General features: G+C 34.9%; 2 non-coding genes across 2 annotated transcripts; both read left to right on the top strand.

Annotated features, from left to right (window-relative positions):
* Nucleotides 1-11,593: 11,593 nt before the first annotated feature.
* Trnag-gcc lies at nucleotides 11,594-11,664 on the top strand. The gene has a single exon. It is a non-coding gene; the product is annotated as a tRNA-Gly (tRNA).
* A 1,488-nt stretch (nucleotides 11,665-13,152) lies between these two features.
* On the top strand, nucleotides 13,153-13,223 carry Trnag-gcc. The gene has a single exon. It is a non-coding gene; the product is annotated as a tRNA-Gly (tRNA).
* The last annotated feature ends 7,968 nt before the right edge of the window (nucleotides 13,224-21,191 follow it).

The following is a 21,191-nucleotide window of genomic DNA, read 5'->3' as shown; positions in this document are numbered from 1 at the left end:
TTTTAAATGGGTCTTTTTTCGAAAATTTGCGTTCTTTATTCTATTTGCACGGAACCCTCAGGTCGTGAGTCCGACTCGCACTCAACCAGTTGTTTTGAAGACGTTATGTTTTTATTCAATTTATCATCATTTTACATTATCTATTTTGTGTTGTCATTCTATTTCAGTAGATCACCGCAGCAACATGATTGGTTAAGACTTTTATCGCCTCAGGTTGCAGCTATCGAAACAAAACAAAGAATCCATTAAAATAACTACTTCATCATCATCCTAGCCTTTGCCCGAATATGTTGGGGTCCTCTACCCAGTTACCTAGGCAACACGATGCCCTCAGTAAGGCTGGTTGTCACACTTTCTAACTTCTAACTATCCGTAATGACTGTTAAAGATGTTCTTTAATAACAGCTTGGACCCACACTTACAGTAACTTCCTAAACAAAGAGGAATTTGTTATCATATAAGTGGTCACCATCCACAAGCCGACCGTATCGAGCGTAGCTTAACTTAGTAGCTTACTACTTGAATTTCTGAAAATCTTTTCTACGTTTTCAGATATTTTCAGTTCTCTTTCCTATTTTTAATCAAAACTGCACCACGTAGTACTTTCCTAGAACGTGTATGAAGAGCTAATAGAAATGGAAGTCAGCCATAGCTGAGTGCTGGGTTAGTTCAGTACAAGTAAATTGGAATGCTTATTCACCGTGCTATTGGTCCGGCTAAGAGTTCCGAACAGACCTCTTTGCTACCTTTTGACTTTGGGGCCTTGAATACAGCGGGGTACATTTTTGGGCAGATACGAAAGTTTTGGATTTTTGTTTCGTTTATTTTGAAAAATATTAGTAAAATGGATAAGGCCGGGTGAGTCAATTAAGTATTTAAAAAAAAAAAAAGTTAATGAAGAAAATATCGTTACGTTTTATGGCATCTGTCAAAAGTGTCAACCTAGAGCGGACAGGGTATAAATGAACAATGACGTAATCCGTTCGAACGATAATTGGAAAAGAATGTAAGATAGCTTTTACACTTGACTTTAAGACCTAAAACTTTTATCTCTGGCTTGAATCTCTCATAAAAACATTATGATTCGATGGCTGATTACTCACTAAGGTACTTACTTTCTTAGCATATTTTACGCTAAGTAAATTTTATCAGTTTTAAGAGGGTCTTAAAGAATTATTTCAGTATGCTAAAGCTTTAGAGCGCTCATTATTTCTCATAGTGTTTCTATAGGTTGGAACATCCAGTAATATTTGGCCTAGAATAAAAAAATACAACTGCAGGAAATACACAGCACCGATCGTTAACTGGTATTAGTCTCCTCACCAATGACCGAAATAGGTGATTGTGGTTTCGATTCTTCTATAGGATAAGCATTAGTGTGTTCCAAAAATATTACTACCACCTTCAAGAACAAATGTGTGGGAGTATTTTCAAAAACAAAAATGAATCCGTCACCAATCTCGACATCCGTCGGTTTTTTAGCCCCAAAATGTGTAATAGACTTATTGAATAATGTATGCTGTATATCGGAGTCCACAGAACTCTCATTGCTCCTGGGAAGCCCAAATTAAATTCTGTCCCGATCTCATAACTCCAAGAGTTTTTCGTTTTCCTCTGACATTTAAATCGGGTCGTCTAGGGCGGTATTTATTTACTTTACCTTATCTTATTTATTTATGGCCTCAAATTTCTTCAAATTAAACATTTAATTTAGAGTTTCATCCTTAGTTTTAATATTAATTGAATGAAATGATGTGACGTTAAATACAAAGAGTGTGTCAGGTGACGTAATTCTAAATACAAGCCTTTTTCTAAGCGCCCAAGTTAAGAGATCGCTTGCACAATTCCGGGAGAGGCGAGGGTCACCCAATTAGATTGCTAAATAATGCATAGCTATTAACCTAATTATAGGCACCAATATTAGGCCTAACTTGTTCGTAGCCTTTGAAAAAAGGGTGAACCTTTATTCCTCAATTTCCTAAAAACATTATATTTACACGACAGGAGTTCTCCAATAGCAATTCAACCCGAACACGATCGTTATTTCCACAAAACATTTCAGATTTATTATCTTCGTATACCGTTAACCCATCGATGGGCTGGCGGTAGACCATTAGGCCGCCAAACGGACCGTTTATTGCTCCCAAAAAATAATCGTCATGATTTTAAACAGACAGCCAAATTGATGACCGTATTAGAGAGAATAAATGGACGCGATCCCGCTACCTTGAGCGTTGTTAGGTAAATACTGTTGATTGGGTAGAGCTTTGCGGTGACGCAGCGAGGGATGAGCGAGGAACGAGCGAGGGATGAACGAGGGATGAACGAGGGATGAACGAGGGATGAACGAGGTGGAAGCGGAAATGGTTTTCGATTGTTATTGAATATGCGGATATAGCATCAATTGTTTTTTGTTGCATATATTATCTTCTACTTTTAGGTCGTGGCACAGCCTACGACAAACATTTCAATAAGTTCACCGGTTTGGCTGTAAAGAGTAGGTACGTAAGAGACGGCCAAAACAAGTTAATTGTGCATTTATAAGATTCTAAAATGTATTTAATATGATCACAAAAACACTGAAGGGGAACAGTTATCTTGCATTTTATGTAAACCTGCTTTGTACACAGCTGTTGCGGGACAAAAACGAAAATCTGAAACAGCAAAATGTTCTGAAAATCCAAAAACACAAATATTTGCATGCATAATGTACGTGGGATCATATATCTCTGTTGGCGACTATAATATGTTAATGCACGCCGTTTAACAAAGCCTTATTAAAATTCCGTTTCCTTATTCATATGTGTTATATTTTTGGCTTAATCCTCCGATTTTTGGTGAAAAATTGTTAATATATTAAAACGAAACTTAATAATTTTTCAACAGTGTATAGCTGCTTTGACAACATTTTTATAGGTTATTTAAATGCATTGTTATTCTACATTTATACGTTGATGTTCAATATATATTTTTAATTTCCAATTTTCTTCAAATTTTCAATTACAAATCTACCGGTACATTAAATAAAACAGCAGACGCCCGATGTATGCCAGGCGGTATTTTTTTCTTCTTTTTAGATGTTTTATGTTGTCAGAAGATAGAAAGACTGACAACCAATCGTACCAACTGGTTTCTTGTTGCGAGGATTCGATTAAGGTAGTGACTAGGAAAAAATCTTTTCCATTTTGGACTTGCACCAGAAAAAAGTTTGGCAGATGATGAAAGAATATGCTCTTAAAAATATTTGCTGCAAAAATGTGTTCTCGCTGGCGATGTAACCTGAACCTTAGGATTACCATTATTAATCACCACGCACCGTCAAATCGCGTGAAACCATGACACTTATTTATAATAATTGCGAGGGCCTTCCGCTTCCTGAGCTTGTTAAGCCCGGTAGGAAGGTAGCAGTTATAATTTTGCACAAAAAAGTGATGTTAATTGTTTGTACTAAATTTTTGTACTTTACTGCGGTTTTTTTCGTGATGATACTTACATAGGAAAACATACTGTGGGGTGTTATATGATGATTATTACAATAAATTAATTAGTAACAGCAGTTTTTTGTTGATTTACATAATATGAAATTTTATGACATGACATTTTATTATAATTGCCAAACAATTAATTGGAGCAATAAATATACAACCCACTTAGCTCTGTAGACCAAAAAGCATGTTATATTTAGTAAAAAAGGGGCTTAAGAAAAATAAACACTTGATTGGTCTAGTGGGTTCGATACCCACGTGTGTCATGTTCCGTGCCTGAGTGCAATTCATCTTTATTATGTATGTATTTTGTTTTCTTTTACTCATAATATAAACTTTGCTTAGTTTGAGACTAGATGGCGTTGGGTAAAATCGGTGGAATAAAAAAAAACAGATAAATCCCTCATTACCTGTAGGGAAACCCGTAAAGTGTCGCACCTGTATTGAAATGATTAGCCACATCATACCAATTTGGTTCTATAAACATTCACACTAAGCCACATGCGTCAGTGGTCCGGGAAAGGGATTAAAAGTAATGGCGACACGCTCCTTATTATCGCACATGTTGGCTGAAAGGCCATAGGGAGACGAATGTTTTGACTAAGCTCATATTTTCAAACTCAAACAACATTATTGCATTTGTGGGAGTGGGATGGCGCTCTACGCAGTTTGGAGTATTGTCACGCTTACACAACTGCTAGAACACCAAGTACTTACCATCCAACACCAAGTCCTTACCATCACTTACCATCCAACACGATTTTCCCATGGGAATAGGACATTTCCCTTAGTAAAACGTGGACTATGTGTTAATCCAGGGTGTCAGCTAACTCCGTGCCAAATTTTATTATTTTATCCCATTAGTGGAATGGGATAGTGGGATTAGTGGGAAGTGGGATGGTGGGAAATGGGATGGAATACATGTTACGTAACTTCCGTTAGCAAGGGAAATAGTCTTTAATATCCTTATATGTTTATATGATTTTATATGAACACATTAAATAAATAACTGTTTTATTAGTGGTACACTTGATTCTGACCTTTATTGTTGTTTTGAGTTACATTTCATTTATAATATGAGTTTTTAGAAAGAATATATCAAGATTGTTTACCTTATTTAAATACCTAAACTTAAAGAAGAGTATGGCTATAAGCAATTCAACACATCTTGGTAACCCTTGTTAATGTACAATGACGTCCTGCACTAATACGTATACACACATAGCGCAGCACGTACAGATGATTTAAACTACCTGTATCTATATTTAATAAACATGCGAATAAAATTGCCCCATTGAATATTTTTTTTATTTCAAGAAAATCACTTCATTTCGTGATTTCATCTCAGCCTATTGACGTCCACTGCTGAACGTAGGCCTCCCCCAAAGAGCACCAACCATCCCGGTCCTGGGCAGTACGCATCCATCCGCTGCCAGCCACCTTCTTCAAATCATCGGTCCACTTAAGTCAGGATAAAAAAGGTTTTTCTAGATTTGGCACTCACTTGTTTTCAAGTGTTGATTCTATTTTGCAGACTTCAATTTTACACTCGAAAACATTGCAAAGAATCTTCACACATACAAATGCAAGAGATTTCGCAGAAAATTGAATCTGAACAAAGTGTTGTCTTTGGAAAGTTACGTGGTAGGGGGTGAGAACGAATTGAAAATATATCACGTAAACACATTTGTTTTGTCGGCTGATAAATGCCGAGGGATTTGTCACTTTTTAAACTTTTACCAGCTATATAATTTTGGACGTTATAGTCTCACATGTTTATTTTGCAAACAATAATAATTTAGGGATTTACCTCTACTGTTGTAGTATTTTTTCTTTGCAGGTATTTTGCAACTATTCAGTTATGCAACGAATTCCCCGACTAGTTTCGGATCCAACCGGAGTCCTTAATCATGAGGGCGCGTGACCTCATGTCGTAATAACACCAAACGCATGTTTGCAACAGAACACAAAACGTCATTACAATTCGTGTACCTAGTCCTCTTACGTTTACTGCAGTTCTAGTCGGGAACGGTCATAAATTCAGTATATCTGAATATTAGATCTCTTTGTTTCTAGCTTTCGGTGTTCTGGGAGATAATGGTCTTTATTGTTAGACAGATGTGATATTTGTTATTATATTTGAATAGTTACCACGGACCACGGTTGGAATGTGTTACCTGTGAGTTTTTTTTGATGGGCTGGCAGTCTATGTTATTCAGATACAACGAAGGTACCAGAACCACCCAGACCTGAGACAATGTAGAAATGTGAATTTTTACATTGACCCCACCGAGGATCGAACCCGGGACCTCAGAGCTAGCGACACCTTGAAACCGGTGCGTACGCCACTCGACCACGGAGGTCGTCGAATACATAGTCTGTGACAATTATAACAATCTAACTATAACAATTTATGACATAAACCTGGTGACAGATAGACACACATACCTACAAACAGTGATACCGTAGTGATACCTATTACCGAAGCTTCACTGTCCAGAACAAGAAGAAGATGCCTTTATCAGCACATTTTTTCAGTGCTATTTTCATCTCAATATTTAAAGAGGTCCATACTTCACCATGACAAATAGGTTATAACAAACGGTTTATTCACAATTTAACTTACTGTACTAAGTGACATTTTATTGAATACTTGTATCAATTCCTGATACACACATAAAGTGCTGAAGGTTTCCACTCTCTTACATTCCCGAATTACTGTGTTTTCTTATTCATCAGAGTAAGTTAACCTCTTTGGGACAAAGTGCTCGAGTTCCACTGAGGCCTGGAGTTAAGTAACTGTTAGTTCATGTTGTGTTGGATAGTAATCCTTTAGTGCTTTAGTGTCTCATGTTGTGAGTAATGAAATTGGAAAGTTCGCGTTTTCGGATGTTCAAAGTAGTGGTGAAACAAAAGAAGGATTTAGATTTAAATTTAGACTTTACCTAGGTACTACTATAAAATAAGAATCATGTATATGATGATTTAGCGTCGAAAAGAAATTGAATGAAACGGTTCTCTGTGAGTCGGCCAACCAAGAAATAGCAATTTTGAAATAAAATGGTCACCATCAAATTATAACCGTACAGCCGTTGGCCTTTCATTGGACTTTTATAGACAAACCTCTGATAGGAGTTGTGACCCCTGGGCTGCTAAACTCTTAAATTAGGTACTCTCTAATTGAGAGTTTATTTGCACATCTAAATTTAAATTCTTCTACAAAACATAACCTGATAACATACACATAATAACTACAAGTTAAAAGTCCTTGTCTAATTCCCGTCATAGCAGTTAAACAACGTGAGTACGCCCTCATCCCGCTAACCAGAGTACAGCAAACTCCGCCGCTAACTAACTTGTTCGGCACGTGCTTTATTTTACTTAACTAACGGTTACCACATGACGTAACTTCGGTACTGATAACTAAAGGTATGTGGAGGTATTTATCGTATACATTAACGTTCTTGCTTTGCTCGTGTCTTACCTTATTTTATTTGAAGCTAAAAGCCCGGTTAAAATTGCATGATAACCGGTTCAGTGTTTTAGCTATGAAAGTGTAAGCAATAAAACGTATATTCAACATCACAAAATTCGTTTCAATAAAATTTACTAACAAAACAAAAATATGGAGTAAACTATTTTATTCCCGTTTGTTTTCAGACGCTGTGCTATAACATGAAACATGTCACCTCCCGCGCACATGACCAGAATACATCTTTAAACCTTGAACGTCGCACCGCAAACCATTTTCCTCTGAAGCTCCCAGAGTCATGCTCGGTAGATGAAGTTCCACAATTTTCGCATATTCTTCCTTACATGGTCCCATGTTCATGAATTTATGTAAGACTAATTTTCGCCCACAGCTGCGCCCTCGTTGGTGCTAATTATAGATTTTAAAATCTACTAAACTGTTGTCTTCTATTTTCATACCGATTCCATCAAAATTGGTTCAGTTGTTTGAGTGTCAAGATGTAACTAACATAATAATTATGTAATATACCACACTAATATAATAAATACCAGTAAGATTAGTTTGTGGTTTTTTTTTAATAGCATTGGTTTTTTACATCGTTTATACGAGAATCCGATTCTCACTTGGCAGGTTTTTTAATAAGATTTCCTACATGAGGCAGGATTGTGTAGTATGTAACTTTATATAGCTTAACTTGAATGAGATAGCTAGGAAATCGGATCCTCCATGTTTGTAATTTGTGAAAGTCGTCTGGAGAATAGACAGTACAGTCGTGGACATAAACTTATGATAATAACTTAGTAAGCGTTGCATGGTAAGGACATAAAGGTTTTTGCAGGTTATGGTGTTTATGTGTGCATTTTTGAATATTGTTGCGTTTATTTGGAATTTTCTTAATATTTTGAAAGCATATAATCACCGTTGGTATTTCCCCATTGTAAATTGTATGCTCTTGGGTTTTAAATACCTAATTCGTGAGCTTTTGCTGCAATCGGTGTGAATATTTATACAAAATAATTGTTTTGATTTAGTTTCGAAAAAAGAAGACCTTTTGTGTAACCGTTTATTTAAGTTTTACGTGTTTGTTACGAGTCTAGTTAAAAACTCGGATAACGTTTTTTCACGCCACAATTTTACTTCATGTAAAATGCATTGTGTTCATGACTGTACACGTTTGCTTTAGCGCAGCATATGGAAACCTATTTGCTTCCCAGACATTGGATAATGTACCTACTTTACCAAATCTGTTTACTACTACAATATGTAGGTATAAAATGACACCTAACTAATATAAGCCATTCAATTTACACAAAATCTCCTGGATGGATAAGTGTCATTTAAATAAATGTCATCTCGATGTTACCAAGAAATTAAATATTATAGAAAATTGGTTTTTCTTTTTGTAAAATTCTCCTACTTACCCTCTTCCAAAAAAAAACAAATCTCTGAGCAATATCTGTCGTTGTACCTTACTTCCTACTGATATTATAATGCGAAAGTTTCCATATGATTGGGATATTTGTTCCTCTTTCAACAAAACACTGAACGGATTTTGACGAAACTTGGTACTCAGATAGTTTATAACCAGGATTAACAAATGAGATTTTTGTTTCTATTTTACGTTCCCTACGATTTGTGTACGGCGGACTCAAATAAACAAGGACGACGCTATTGAAGTTCTATCGCGCCATCCCTCTCCCTCTGATGCAATTACGTTTCTAAAACGTCAGTCTGAAACAGCTCAGAGTATTCTACCTAATTAGACCCGGTACAGATCTAAATTAATTCAATTTGTATGTCTGTCTGTTACTTTGAAATATAACCAAGTTCAGTAGAATACAGAATTTTAGCGTGCCCGATTAGTAATCTAATCAGTTAAGGTAAGTTCCACCACGTTTTAAAGGAGTATCATTGCAGATGTCGAAGCGAGACAACAGATATATGACGTAAAGCGGCATCTCTTTTCCACACCTTCAACAAAATTACTTTTCGAGGTGATAAAAGGCGAACAGGCCTTAAAAGAAAGATGGCGGAATTAATTAGTATAGCACTCCATAAGCTAATTATTCGTTTGTTTCTTGTTAAGTTTTATTTTGGATTCGATGCTTCAAGTAAAATAAATGATTCTGAGAGTTTGTTTATCGTGGCTGTAAATATTGGGTTTATCCATATGTTTTACGTTAATTTATAGACGTTAGAACCTTTTAAATGATTAATCAGTTGATATCTTCTGACTCTAATTAAATGGACTTAGTTGGAGTTGTGTAAGCGAGACAGCGCTATACAGGTTGTAGACCTTCTCGCTCTCTTTTACAATTGCAATAACCGAACTATAAGATTGGTTGTAGGTACTGCAGTACGGTGTACCCAGTTTTGGTTGGGTTCCAGCATAATAACTTTATGCTTGAAGTGAACCCCGGATTGTATAAATATCGTTCTTTTCTCGCCAGTGTACTTAATTCACTTTTGTAATTTGCTTTGTAAAGTTGCAATAAAAACCGGACAACTGCTATTTCAATTCAAAAGGCAATAACAAACATTCAAATCACTTGCGCAAAGACTTCCTGACTCTTGACAATCATTCGTGGATTACAAAAATGTTTCTTCTACGCGGGAATCGAGCCCGCGACTCGTCGTGCTCATTAGTCTGTCGTGGTCTCAACCACTGCAACTATCCGTGCAGAACTGACTAACAGCACATGATTTTGATAAACATTATACAAGATTACAAGAGTTTGAAACTAAAGGAAACTTTATGCCTTACTTGTCTTGTTTCCCTATCAGACATGCGTCTTGGTATATACATTAGCATGTTGTGTGTAAGCCAACTATTTGCCTGGAAGCGATGCATGCGATAGCGTAGTTCGGAAGTTCTAATTAGTGTATCCCATTCAGCATGTCCTACCTAAGGGGGTTATCTCATGCATGAAGAGTATACACTAGGGCATATAAATATTTCAGTTAGTTATAAGTGTTAAATAACTTAGCCATGAAGTGCTCGTATCGCTGGCTTAGTAGTCGATTCGCCCGACTTTCAATTTAGAATATTTTTTATCTTAGAAAAAAATAAGGTGAACAGCAACAGTATTTGGATGAATAGTACATTACAAAATGTTGGTGTACTAAATTCGCCCGCTGTTGAATTTGTCTCGGGTGAATCCGCCCCTAAGAAAATATATAAAATTGGAAGTAGTCGATTAACCCGATTCGGGCGAAACGACTACTAAAAATATCGCTGGCGAGTATTTTTGGACAGCATTTTTACTACGCTTTTATTAGCTTCACCTGTATGTTTGTTTGTAACCGACTCCTTTGGAGCTGGCAATAATGTAGCAAACTCATTCACATAATTAGTTTATTTATATATTAATTTATGTAGCTAATATATTGCATACCTGATACCCCTACATGCCTCTGTCAGTGGGGTGTTATAATCAGGTACCACACACTTTTTTAAATTAAAATAAATTCCTTGATTTAACACTGATATCTATCCATAATTTGAATTTATGAAAATTATTTCGTACTCTTAAGTTCGGATTATTAATAAAAGTGTGGTTTTTCAGCCTTTTAAAACGATTATTTATTTAAATATAAATATAATACAATAGAGCACGGTAATGTTTATCTCTTTAGTTGGATATTTTACAATCTGGTATTATTATATTTCTACTTCATAAAGTACGCACTAACATTTATTAATACTAACCTTTATTAAACGTCTAGCACATATTGCTGTTTCTCACACAGTTCATAACATTAGTACGTGTCTCTCAGCCAACACAAGTCACGTACAAGCGATTTTGAACTCTAATTACATCAATTTCAGTAGGACAGTGATTGAATTTAGGTCGTCGTTAAGGCAGATCTTTGGTGATGGGATTTGAGGTTATATTATGTATAATAGAAAAATAACAAAAAGGTCGTTATTAAATGTCTTTATTATTACTCCAATTACCTACATTAGGTATTTCAAATATGACGGAAACAGCTGATTTCAGAGAAAATTGCTAAAGTCAATATTATTGAGTTGCAGTTTTTTCTTTTGTAATGAATGTGACACAGAATTGGAATTTGTTATTAAAAACATCTGTTACAAGGTCAAATGTGTTTAGATGTATGAAGATTTACAGCGCATTGGCATGCGCTGACATCAAACCGCATGTGACGTAGCATGGCAGCTTAGGTTTAGCCAGTAAGAGTCTGACTCTACCTGCTCCCTCCCAAAAGGAGGCGAGTCCATAAGGATCCCTTCATCATCATCATCATCATCATCATCATCATCATCATCTAAGCCTAAGCCTATCGATATGTTCTCCAGCGCGCCAGGTTTCTCTTGCCTTTCAAAAAATGCCAAATGGACGTGAAAGGATGGTACTAAAAAGGAAATATTTTAATTGATATTTTATCACGTGTTATAAAGGTAAAAAAATAGTCCTGCATCGGCCGGGGCAGGCGAGCATTCTACCACTGAACCACCGATGCTTATACGTTAAAATATAAAATGTAAAATCAAGATATGTGCCTTACTACATAAACTGCATAGCGAGGTCAAATCAAGGTGAAAGGTGGTTACGTCTTCACTTTTACTTCCGTAACATTATTTGTAACGAGTATATTGAAAGAGTAGGTATGAGCATCGGTGGTTCAGTGGTAGAATGCTCGCCTGCCACGCGGGCGGCCCGGGTTCGATTCCCGGCCGATGCAGATATGTTTTTGTCATTTTTTATGTTGCCCCCTTTTTGGTAATTATTTTAGATTTATCAGCCATAGATAAGCGTAGTACTAATAGTATCAAAAAATATTTATATTTTTATCTTTGATGGGTCTGACGTATTGACATTATTTCAACATTTTCATACAACACACAGTGGAATTAAACCCAAGTAGTTAAAAGGAAAGGTACTCGTTCTATTTAAAAAATGGTATGAATTAATTGCTTGCAACAACAAACAATACTAGAAATTAGAACATTTTTCTAGTGATGATAGCACCCGCACTAATTACGGATGAAGAGGTGTGACAATATTAATAAGTTTAAATCTATATTAAAGAACCATATAATACTAGCTGACCCTGCAAACGTTATTTTGCCTAACGTTTTTTTTCTAGTTATATGTATTTTAATGCCACATTATAAAAAAAATAAAAACAAGAAAATTCGTCCAAAAAATAAAAATAAAGATATTTAAGATATCACTTAGGGTTATGAAAAATAGATGTTAGTCGATTCTTAGTCCTACTGAATACGCATATAAAATTTGGTAAAAATCGGTTAAGTCGTTTCGGAGGAGTACGATAACTAACATCGTGACACGGGAATTTTATATATTAGATTAGAAAGAAGATAAGCCAACACATCAGAGCCCCGATTCTGCTATTTACAATCAAATGGCCGATGAACGAATGGCAATGGGATCAGATATGACAATTTTCGTATTATCCTTATCATTTTTTAAAAAAAATTACAAATTGAAATTCAAACATCGGTAATAAACAATACTGTAATTAGCGGAATTGGGGCCCTGATGCGAAAACAAATTACAATACTTACAAGTTATTTCTTATATCTCATTTTAGGTAAACTTTTATTCTTTTATAAAAATAAACTCAACGGCGTAAAGAAGAATATTACTGTTTCCATGACGCATGCGTAGCGAGGGATGTCTTTTAATAACCAATAGAATTGTTTGATTTGTCAAACGTTGCACAGACTGCTGGTAATGATCTAATTATGGGTAACATCAAATGCCCCTATTTAAACGCTGACTAAGCATCATCCTTGCTAATATTATAAATGTGACAGTGTGCATGGTTGTTACTCAATCACGCAAAAACGGCTGAACGGATTTGGATGTAATTTGGCATGCATATCTATAGCCATTTACATGGAAAAGAACATAGGTTACCTTTCCTCCCGATTTTTGAAAAAGTTAGCAAGGGAAAATTGAAAAAGTGTGTAAAAGCTATAAGATCACTAAGGGGTTGTATTTCCATGGAAACGGGGACCACCGAACGCTGTAAACTGAAGTCCACGCAGACGGAGTCGCGGACAACAGCTAGTTATATATAACAGAGAAGATTATGACTACCTTTCACCATGTTTCGTCTTGATTTAACTTCGTTACATAGTTTTATATGAAAGGTATGGTACATAATATTATCTTGATCGTAAATTTACCTCTCTATACATAAGCATCGGTGGTTCAGTGGTAGAATGCTCGCCTGCCACGCGGGCGGCCCGGGTTCGATTCCCGGCCGATGCAGATTACTTTTTGAATTTAATGTGTATTATATTGAATTATTTTGCTTATTTTTAGTATATTTTGTATTGTGTGTGGATTTAATATGACATTAATTATCTTTATCATTAAAATATAATTATAAGATAAAAGTATTCCAGCGTGATGAAAGAAAGAAATTAAGATATTTTATCAATTAAGTATTTAGTTAACATATTATAAATCATTGATAGCGTAACATTGATTGATTTATATTGAATGTTATTGTATTGCTTCAAACCATTTATTTTGAACGAATCTTAACCAATTAATCATGCCTGCTTAATTCCGTATCGCTTAATCAAACCCCCGTTTGATAATAGCAAATTTTACAAAAAAAAGAGACACATTTTTAGGGGATCTAAATAAATCATGATTTTTTTAAATAAATATAATTTTAAAGGCTGGCAATGCCAAGAGTCAGCCCTGTTTGACCTTAATAGACATATCAATAACCTATTTACGACCTAGAACGCCTATAGCAAAAAAGAATATAATCGAATATAGACCATTGACTCTTCTTTTTGCCTTTACCCTTCTTTAAATTGAAACTATTGATATAAGTAATAAGTATAATAAAAAAAAACAATTCTCTCTTTAGATCTCGAACTTTCGACTCCTAGCTTAACACGTCATTCGCTCTATCAAAGTATAAAATTATTTGTTGATCGCATTGTGACTTCTAATGGCGACTCTATCACCCGAGTAGGGTAATAAATATAATATGATTCCTGATAAAAGACCTCTTTCACTTGCCCCAATCACAACGACCAAATAATTAATGATATTAGTGCTACCAACAAATTTTAATATACCTTTATACCGCAAGAAACAAACACTTCGAAAAAGGAATAAAAACTCTGTACTCCACTTACGGAAATCCCAAAAGAGCTCAGTGAAATAAGTTTTTATAATCTGTGTCTTAACTCATACGAAAGAGGTCGTATTACCATATCGCGGTATCTCCCATACTGATCTTTTTTATGTAAAACGCCCTGACTGACATGAATTTCGATCGTTACATGAATTATACATTTTCATAAACCCACTTGTTTGAAAACTGTATGCTTTGTTTTCATCGGGAACTTTATTTTTCGGATATAACTGGTATGATCCAGTTATTGTTGCTGAGTAAATGGGCTGCGGAGGTCGTATGGGCATTCTGTATATGTTTAATAATGCTGTGTCTTGAAGCGGATTTCAACTTACATTACGTAAGGCATAAACCCTTTTGCTAAGCGTGTTTTCGTAATAATGTACTAATTTATACCACTTCTGAACATTCTATCCGCTTTTGTATATTATTTCACACAAATATTACATAATATTAAGTCTGGTAAAGTTTTAATATGGTGCCTTTTTACTGTTTCTCCTCTCGCTTTACGCATGACTAACGGTTAGTAGCTCTGACTACTAACATTGGAAGTCGTGGGTTCGATTCCCACTGAAGACAAATATGCGTGTGATGAACACGATAATTTGTCATGTCTTTAGGTGTAATTTGTTAATAATATATGTATTTAAAGGTATATAAATGTATTTATCAGTTGTCTAATACAGGCTTTGCCTAGTTTAGAATAGATGACGTTTTGTGAAAGTTGTGGAATATTATGAAGCTGTGCTTTTTTCAAATCTGTCCCTTAAGCCAATGTACAATGCTATAAAGAATTTATATTGATTTGAGTAATTTACAATGATCGTCTACTGTGATAGAGTCATAAAATCACCGAGTTAATTTACGCTTCACGAGTAACTTTTTGGCTCAAAACATTGATGACCATTATTCCAGGTATTCTGTTTACTTTCCAACTCGTCCGATACTCCTACAGTCAGCAAAAAACATTTCGAAATTCACGTTCGTTTGCAAAATAGATTCAACTCGGCAAAATATTTCGCTGCGAATATTTTTAACGTTGCTCGAAGTAATGAGGTCGGATTCCGGATTCAGCTTGCCAGATTCAAATAGAATAATTCTGTATCGGATTGTATTTTTTAAATATAATTATTTTGGATTGTACCTATAAAGTGTGGTAGTTAGGTAACTTATTAAGCATTACATTAGTTCGTTACAAACTTTTCATTGTATTTGCGACGTCTTGTCTTTAGTTTCGCTAAACAAGTGTTCAAATATGGCCTCTTTAGGTAATTGTTTTTAAGGATGACATGTGCATGTGCATGCATGTTTTTCTCTCTTTGGCTTAAACAGGATAGTCTACCATGGAAATTACATAATTATCTTGAGTAGAATAAAATGAACTTCGGTATTATCGTGATTACAACAGTATTTAGATTTTGTCACAAACAGAAATAAGTTTCAATATTATAAACGTATTTGAGTTAGTTTAAATCCATTGTTTGTTCAATTTAGTTTCGATTGTAGTCGTTAATATTATTTAATTATTGCTAGCTTTGTTTTGGCAACGATTGTGCCTAAAAATTATTTGTTCATGCATTGAATCCGTGGTTGATTTATTTTATTGTCGATTTTCAATTGTCCCATTGTATTTGAACAAATGTTTTGTACCGATAATAAACTCTAGTTTATCGCTGTTCGCCGTTGTAATAAAATTTTGTTTTTGTTTGTTTAGCTGCCCGTTGTAATATAATGCTTGTGATAGGTGCACGAAAATTCAAGTCACATGCACAAAGAGACCCAGACTCAGAAAAAGCGGTCATGGATGGATGGATCGAACCCGCGTCACGTGACGCACAGTGGGTTTGGCTTGGTGACCATTATCAGTTGGCTACATGTGCAATCAAATACAATTTTATCATAGATGATATTGTGTTATGTTAAACCCAGTTACCTTACTTGTATTTGATCTACAAATTCTTATAATAAGTCCCAATATTTTGATAAAATTGAAATAATTAATTACACTTTAATTGACTTGTGGAGACGATAAATGTCTCTAATTGGTATCTTAGTAGAGACTTAAAGACTTCCTTTCTTTTAAAATAACGAAGAAAGAACGAGAACGAAGTCAATTCACCTAATTAAGCTTTGAACTAACTTCAAAATTAAAAACTCGCACGAAAGATGTCCTAGATCTTTCGAAAGTCAGTAAATTGATTTTTTAATTATTGTACTATCGTTCTTGTTTGAAACTTTTCTTAATTGAGTTATAATGTTACTTAATTAAACGCTTACCATAGCTTAGGCATTTTATTTTTATTTTATTAATTGGGTTCAAAAATATAAAGAGCTCGAGGTTAAGCTATAACTGTACAAGTTAATCGATCCGGCTCTGACTTATACAGACGAATTTCGTCGGCCCTGGAACCTGCCGCGAAAATTTCATTGCCTACAACGTTCATGAGACTTAGAAACGAGACAGCGCAATACACTGGGTAGAGCAACATCTCTCTCACACAACTGTCACGTCAGTTGATCATGATTAAGGAGTCTGATTGGGTCCGAAACTAGTTGAGCTATCCCGATAAATACGCGTACGTAATTTGTTATTAAAATGAATAATTATGAATGCCTTAGAAAAGTTGATATCAGAAAAAGAACATTTTTTATTTTTTTAAAACGACTCCCGCTATAAGGAATTGGATTCCTTGTGTCGCGGGTCGTTTCACAAACATGCAATGACACTCATACTCGCTAAGGACATAACAAAAACTGACACTAAATCTATTGTTAAAAGGTCAGAATAAGTATTTTGTTGAATAATTCTTTTGTGCAAAGCAACTAAAGTACACAACTAGTTTTGCAATCGCCTTCCTAGGTACACTGTTCGTTGTAAGAGCGAACTGTAAGAAGCCAATAAAAAAGATAGTGTCACACAATTAAAAACAAAAAACGGTTTCTCGAGTAAATGAGGTTAGTTCAAGTTCTTACGACCAGACGTTGCTGTGTCAGCAAAGTAACCGGTGACCGGATATCAATCGAAAAGTTATAGACTCCTTATCACAAGCGAATAAGGTTCAATTTCGCTTAATTGTGCTACGATTGTAACAAAATCTCTTCAACAGAGTCCTTATTGTAAGGGAGTAAAGTCTACTTTTGTGTGTTACTAATGGTGGAACAAAAAGTTTCATTACAGTTGGCCAGTTTGAAACTTGCGATCTGCTCACGTGACTATTTCTTTCGCTTGGAAAGTGCAGTGTTTGTGTTTTATATAAAACTAGCTTATAACCGTGACTTCACCTGCTTTTTAGGACAAAAACACGTCAACCAACTATGTATTTATTTAATAGTATTTTGATTTGGTTCCAGTTTTCAGTACCTGCTGATAAAAAATAGCTATTTTAAATCAGCATATTTCTAGAAAATGAGAAACTTAGGATTGTAAAAAATTAAGAAATATTTTACAGTAGGTACATGTATCAGTATATTATTACCTTTCACTAACAATATCTAGTCTTTTTAAACAAACTTTTAAATCAATCACAAAAATAACGCAAAAATAATTGCTTCGGGCGGGAAGCGAACACACATGACGTCGTGCGTCTCGTAGGTGGCGAGGTAAACAAAAACTGACTACCCGTACTATCTATAAAAGAATAGTCATCAGAACAAAACTAAAATAAATTTATTATTCAATCTTTATATCCAGTGATGGCAATAATTCACAGTTCAAAAACTACAGTGCTAACGCCATGTGGAAATTCATAAAAACCCAACAGATGGTGCCACTTAGTTTTCGTAACTTTATCACATAAATTATATAGGGTGCTGAATATTGACTATGGGTGACAAATAATATAACCTAAGAAAGTACCTATGGTCTTCGGAAGAAGTCGTTGAGTTGCAGCACAGACGAAGTACTATCCGTGACGCACTTTTTAGTATGTGAAAATAGAACCTATAGCACACAACGCGCCATACAGACTTTTTGAGCGCCGCAGACTCGATCGCACAAAAAGTGTGCCGTCTATATCTGCTTTTTAAAACTATGTACTCCGTCCACGATAAAAGAAGCTATGATAGCCAAGTGGCAGACCGCTGGACTGCCAAGTCAAAAGTCTCGAGTTCGATCCCAAAGCACGAATCCTTTTCGAATGTTGTGTGCGTTTGAGAAATTAATGTCACAGCTTCGCATAGGCTGAAAATTCTGGGTTTGCGGACAAGATATCTAATATGTATTTCCCCGTGCTAAGGCTCATTATGCACGCTTCGTACGTATAGAATTGCCAAATTCGAGTCACGTCACTTGCTAAAAAACACCGTTATTACTACTCCATTAAACGTTACATTAGAATTAGCATGTAACTCTACAGTAACAAAGTGCATATGACATGGAATACAAATATTAAACCTGTGCTGCTTTTAGACGCATTATTAAAAAAGTTTTAAATATTAGTAAACATTTTTAATAAGCAGTCTGTTGCGCGGCTAATTACATTTCCAAGCGACAGGTGGTGACAGATGAAATTCTAACTTTGGTACCGTATTGTTTTCTGTTGTTCATGATGTGTTTTCATCACCGGACTCCATCGTCACCACTGAAATCACTGAAATATTGTATTGTCCTCAAACTAAAATGATGATTAAAATGTTTTGAGTTTAATCTCAAAGCAAGCTTTTCTTATAGAATTGTTTCTTGTCACGTGTCTTGTTGATTTCAATTCGATGCAAGCGCAATCTAGTCTTTAGTTTCTGAGCATATTGAAATCTCTTCGATGTAAAATTTGTCGAACACAACTTTGAAACGATATAACATTCCACTTAATTTACAAAACGCTTTCTTAAAACTGTTTTAAACACTTTAATAAAATACAATATAAGTAATATAGTTATTAAAGGGTTTTTAAAACATTTTTAAGCGTTTATGTGTTACTTGGTATGGTATATATATTAATAGATTAGAAATATTCATATTAATATTATGCTCGGTCACAGCTTTAATATTTAACGATAAATCCTTCAAGCATTGTTTGCTTATATAAAGGGTCACGTGATTCAAGATACGTGTCCAAAAACCGGCAAAACCTCGGAAGGGCTAAAATATTTTTTATCAAAGGCCAAGATGACAATAAGGGCCGTCCTAACCTAACCCAATTTTGTCCTTAAGAAATTGGTGGGTTTTCAAAGGGGTATGAGTGACATGCGATATGGGTCAGATTGGAAGACTCTTAGAATTCAGGGATTAACATTATGTGTCCGTAATTTGATTGAATGGAAATAGAATGGTTGTCTGATATTTTTTTTTATGATCTCAAATAATATTTGATCGAGTTTTGCTAAATATTCGGTTAGTATTTTACAATCAGGCCTTCTGCAGAAGACTGATATTTCGGCAAACGTTAACGTTGACTAAAAACGTTCGATTTTATTGAGATGCTGGCTAAAAGACGCGTGCCTTAACTATTCAAAACGTCATTTGTGAAAATGGAATGCATTATTTGTGAAAATTTAAAGTCTTTAACTGTCACGGTTTAAGAGATACAACCAGTTAAAAGAAGAACGGACAAACAGAGGAACTCTAATGAGATAGTTCCATTTTCTGGGTTCTGAACTAAGCCCTCAAAACTCATGAAATTTTTGTTATTTTAGTATAAACTAGGAACAATATCTTACACGCGTTTATCTATATTGTTATTTTACGTCATATTTTTCCTTTGGCTTGGATCCAAACGGGAAGCTATAATTTCTGGTTATCTCACACGCCTGGATAATATGACTTAGGTAACCAATATTGATAGTTTTGTTTAGTATTTAATAACTCTTTTAGTAGGGAGAGTACCTTCCATAAATCCTTAGTAAAATGTATTATTATGAACTTAATACGAGCAATTATTTGAAAGATTTTTAATAAAAGTCCTTGTAGTTGTAGATGAGGGGTTGATATCCAACTGATCATTCTCATATTTTTTCAGCTCTGATCCATCCACTGCTGGGCATGAGGCTCCCCTCTTTTATGACAGTCTTCTGCGTGACCCTTTTCCAACTTTCTCATTTGTCAATTAGCAATTGGAATAATATGTCTTTTTTTAATAAATCCTCTTTACATGAATACTCTGCATGTGACATACAATATCTCTCAAGGTGGCCTTGTGGTTTTTATACTTAGCTAAATGGAAAATAAAAAAATATTGTGTAACATCCAGGTCCGTTGGATGTGCTGTTCGATAAAACAATACCAACTAATTGTGTTGAGTTCGTTTCGTGTATTGACAGACCGTTTTAAACGAATTGTTTCTCTAACTAAAAGCTTGTGTTTTTCAACACTAGAGTGTGATGCATTTCATCGTAAAAAGGCAAAATAAAAAAGAGATAATTATAAAAATATATAGAGCTCTAGTTATGTGAAAACTGGACAATAGCTTTATACTGCAGTAAATTTTTTTTCTAAATTTGTTCTTGTTTTGAATTTGGATCACAAAATCTATTTTCAGCAGTCATCGTGAAGTTTTTTGTGTAGATGTTAAGACATGAATAATTAATAAGATATACAAAGTCATATTCTTACTTGGAAAATAAATGTACCCTGTGTTTGAAAATATGTGAGATGGTTCAAAATTGGCGGGACCCTGAATTTTAGTATGTTGGCACTCGTTTAATAGGCAAAAAATGCCAATACTTTTTTCGCGTCAAATACTTTTAAAATCTATACTAATATATAAAGATGAAGAGTTTGTCTGTTTGAACGCGCTAATCTCAGGAACTACTGTTTCTAATTGTTAAATTCTTTTTGTGTTTAATAGACCATTTATCAAGGAAGGCTATAGGCTATATAACATCACGCTGCGACTAATAGGAGCGAAGATACAATGGAAAATGTGGAAAAATCGGGGAAAATTATTCAATCAATGCATCTTTAAGGGCTTCCGTTTGCATGCGCTGCAAAAACGGTTCAAGATCTTCTAACCACGTGGACGAAATCGCAGGCAACAGCTAGTGATAAATATACATTCTTTTGAAAACTTAACAGACACTCACAAGAACCTTCGTACAACTAGATCTGGAAGCCATTTTGAGATATTTAAGGATTGTATAGTGGA

This window comes from Trichoplusia ni, chromosome 4 (assembly GCF_003590095.1).
Source record: "Trichoplusia ni isolate ovarian cell line Hi5 chromosome 4, tn1, whole genome shotgun sequence".
NCBI classification, from domain to species: Eukaryota; Metazoa; Arthropoda; class Insecta; order Lepidoptera; family Noctuidae; genus Trichoplusia; species Trichoplusia ni.
This window is presented reverse-complemented; position numbering and strand designations above follow the sequence as displayed.